Source organism: Rattus rattus, chromosome 13 (genome assembly GCF_011064425.1).
Source record: "Rattus rattus isolate New Zealand chromosome 13, Rrattus_CSIRO_v1, whole genome shotgun sequence".
Lineage (NCBI taxonomy): Eukaryota > Metazoa > Chordata > Mammalia > Rodentia > Muridae > Rattus > Rattus rattus.
The window spans coordinates 4,443,488-4,448,130 of record NC_046166.1 but is presented as its reverse complement, the minus strand read 5'-3'; positions in this window follow the sequence as shown (position 1 = coordinate 4,448,130).

The window sequence follows — 4,643 nt, the reverse complement described above, 5'->3', positions numbered from 1 at the left end:
GAGTGACTAATGGGCAGGCTACATAGACAGTATGTGTACTCTGGACAAGGGGTGGGTCATATCCCTAGCAGGATTCTAAGAGATTCATTGCGTTATCAATATGATACAGTGTCTCAAAATCTGTGGACTGTTTACTTCTGAGATTTTTCACTTCAGACTGCAGGTGACTGTGGGTAACCAAAGGGATGCAGGACAAGAATGCAGGTAAGGACAGGCGATGGTAAGGCATTGCTGCCTGAGGGAGGAGGCTGCAGATAAGGAGAGGTGACTATACAGTGTTGCTGTCTGAAGGAGAAAACTGCAGACCCCGCCCCTCTATTTACCATTTTTTCTGTGAGCTTTTTTTATATGCCTGATTTTTTTACCAAACAATATGCCTCTAAAGTAAAGACCAAGTCAAACTCCTGTTTCTCCCACATCTAGTACAATAGCATCTGTCTTATTAAGGGGATTAGTCCAGAATTTCTCACTTAGGCTATGCTAACGGGCCAGTGAGCCCAAAGGTCTCCCTGTCTACACATCCCCTGCAGTGAGATTACAGTTGCACATCAGCATATCAGGATTTTTTTATAAGGATGGAATTCAGGTCCTTGTGCTTGCAAGGCAAGTACTCTACAGACTGAGCTATCCCCGGCCAATCCTACAGAGTTTAAAAGAGCTAATTATTAGCTGTGTGATAGAACGGATATATTTCCTTCAACTGGTTTTCACTTGTCATTCAAGACACAACTATTCATTTGCTGTCATTGAATCAAAGCTTAATTAGGTCATATAATAATGTAACCTTCTTCCCAATTAGATTGCTTCTTAAATATATATTTATACTATATAATATATAGTATATAATATATAACATAATATACAGTATACATTTTACATACGATATTATATAGTATATAAAGAATGAATATTTTATATATGACTATGGATATATATATATACACACACACACACACACACACACACACACACACACACACACACACACACATACCCTTTTCTCAAAACTTCAATACCCAGGGCACTGTTTATTTTCTAACTTCTTATAAAGTATGATCAATGTCACCCTTGCTCTACAAAAACTATCGTTGGCATTGGGGCCACCCAGTCATACTGGTCAGTCAGCTCTATAACGTGCAATCAGTGCAGTTCCTTGTATTCCAACTGAGTCACCTTGCTTGCAAAGGCACAGTGCTCTTTAATGACTCAGGTAGACACAGGGTGATTTTCATAGGTTATTTTCTCCTGAGGATGATTCTTGTAGCTCTGAAAGAGAAAATTCAAGATGGCAGTCATCTTCTGTTCAGAATTTACCTCCTAGCTAGGAAATCTTTGGCATTTTCCACTCCAGTTTATTGGTGTGAATCTTATCTGGGAAACCAAATCATGCTTACAATTCCTTACATCCCAGAACATAATCCTTTTTCTTCAAAAGCAAGCAGGACAGTGTCTTGGGCTTTCTCTGAATGCCTCTTTGAAGCCAGACAACCTTTTCCTTAGAGCCAGAATTGAGCATTTGCGCTTGTCATTGACTCTGAGTAAAAATGAAAAAGATCCAGCCTTCCAACTGGCTCTTCTCTGATCGCCTTAATTCAAGGGAAGCCAAGGAGGAAACATTGGTAGGTTCAACACTGTTGGACAAGGGTAAACAGAATCATATCACATTAACTGTAATTTATAGCATTTCAACACAGTGCTGCCTGTGCCAAAGCCAGCAAAAATCCACCAGCATTGGAACAGGGAAGAAGAGGGTGAGGCTGGGGGCTTAAGTAAAGAACCCAAATTTCTATTTTCTACGCCAGAGTTTGAGAATTGGAGCCCCATCAACACTTTCTTGAATGTTTTGCTCATTCATACTGTAAAAATAAATATCACAAAATATTTTCTGGGCTCAGCCTAGTATGTTGCTAAAACCAGAGCCAGCCAGCTTCCAAACAGACTCACCGAGGCTCGCTTCACAAGCACGGACATTTTGAGGCTGGCAGGCAGCCACTAGAGGGGTTATTGAAATTCAATTCGAAGTGATGGACTCTGCAGGAAAATGCCCATTTATGAGCACTCCAAAGGGCCCAGAGCTTTACAGGAAGATGACAGCAATGACAGCTTCTAGGGGTGCCTGGAGATGATTAGCCCCCTAAACACACTCTGAGAGCTTTGTTGGAGAGTCTTCTAAAGACGAAGACTGTTTGAATGCATATGGAAACTTCTCCATAGATGAGGCTGCTTATTACAGGCTGAGAAAACAAACACATGCGCAGGCGGGGGACAGGGTGGAATTTGTAGATAAAATACCCCATAGCAGGGTCTAAAACATGAACCCCAACCAGCATACTCACATCAGAGCCTAGACTAAAAGGACTGTTTTCTAGCCTGGGGACAGCTTTACACACTCAGGGGTAGAACATTGGGAAACTATGTTCTTTCTGGAGCATCCCCAGAAACACTGTTAATATAATATTTTTACTCATAAATGACCTAAGAACAGCTTTTATGGCTAAAACTATGTCTATATGATGAACGACTCCAAAAACATGGTGCTCCTTTAAGAACTATCTTTTTCTCTCAGGACATGATATCAATGAGGACAGGAAGTTATCATATTCATTACTCCTTTCCAATGATTGAACAAGTATTCTCTAAAGCCACAGGCCGAAATACTCATATACTCATGCTCAGTTATTTCTGAGTTCTAGGAAATGCATTGCCTTTGTTTGTGAGGCAGACAGTGCCAGGATTTGTAAAAAAAAAAAAAAAAAAAAAAAAAAAAAAAAAAGAAAGAAAGGAAGAAAGGAAGAAAAAGAAATAAAAAAGAAAGAAAATCAAGGGCAAGGGGAAGGATAAGGATTTAAAAAAACTTACCCAGCATCATTATTTCATCTTGGACTTTGGGAGAAGAACACCATTATAAAATTTAAGAACTGGTGACCATTTCTGGATATCATAGGTCCATTAACATTGGATAACAGCATGGATATAAGCAAAGTTTGTGAATTATTGGCTTTACCCACTCTGACATTGCTTAGAATGTATGCTTTGGATCCTAGTCAAATAAAAGGACCTTGTTCTCAGCATTGGTCAAGATAGATATTGATTAATACTCATACAATAAAAATATTTCAGCAAGTGATTCCATGTTATGCATAATGTCTCATCACCAAAAATGCTATTAACACAGGGGAGTCAAGGTATCCATGAATCTGGAGATGAAGACGTTCATCATTCATTTGATGGACAGCTAACACAAGGCCTTCTCATTTGCCAGGAACTTAATCATGCTCTGGCAATACAATAGAGAATGCCATCAAGTCCTCATTCTCACAAAATTATTTTGTTTTTGTGAAGTAGAAAGATCTAGATTCAAAATCGAGTCAATCGGAGGTAACTAGGGAGAAAAATAAAATGAGCTGCAGATTTAGAGGAAAGTCACTGAGAGGGTATTCTGGAAGGCTTCTGTGGGGAGGAATATTTGAGCAAAGGCTCGCATAAGTGAGAGCTTACTCTGCTAATGGGGCCATCAACATCTGACAAGGCTCTGAAGAATGTTCTGGTTTGAAACAGCATCACACAATGACATAAAAACCAACAGACAAGAACAATTTATTGCACAACAATGCTTGAATGCTGAAAATTGGAAACATGTTGTTTCTCCAACCAGGCTGGCAAACACTTAGTGAGGGACACGGAAAAAAAAGGGAACAGGGGCCGAGTAAGTAGGGCACGTTCTGACGCATCTATGTGAAGCTGGCTAAGTTACTACCAACTCAGATATGTATTTTCAAGAAGTCGTGATTCTTTAACTCTCATGACTTAGTTCAGTGGGGCTGCTATAAGAGAAACAGCACTAAAAACTACAACTTACAGACAGCAGCAGAAGTCCATTTCTTAAAATTGGGAAGATTAAAACCAAGCGAGGCTTTGGTAGATTTGGCTTCTGAAGAAAAGAACTTCTAGGTACACAAACTGCCAGGGTTTTGCTCTAATATCACCTGTCAGGAAGAGAGAGAGATCTGTGAAGTCTCATGTCTTGCTCATGAGGACTGGCTAATCACCTCCCAACCTCATCCCCAAGCCTCCAGTAAATACCATTGCAGGGAGAACTGGGTTTCAACATTGTTAGGGGTAGGACATGAGCATCAGTCTATGGAGACCCCCCAGATTTTATTTGTGGAATTATGCTTTATGGCCAGCATGAAAAGAACAGCCACAGGGATTTCAGCTGGGAGAGGATTAGGTTTGGAGCTAGACATGACAGTGTAAGTCTTAGCAGTATAATACCTGCATCATTCATCTGCAGCTTCCTTATGTATGTCAATTTTCTCATGAGGAAAGTGGAAATGTGACTGTGTTCTCTCTCTCTCTCTCTTTTTTTTTTGTGACTGTGTTCTTATCTAGTTCATGTTACTGTGCTGGGGATTATTAACAAGTCCCTCTCAAATCCATTCTATTGGTGGTAAAATGAAGTAACACATGCAATTTTAGATTAAAATCAGAAAGAAAATATGATTCATTTTAACTGATAATCCTAAGGGTACTTTTCCTTCTTCATCCTCAGAAAAACTTCTTAAATAACAGCCCATCAGAACCAGTACTCACACTGCAGTCATAGACTGGTCATATTTTTTAAATCTCTTTCTAGGATACAT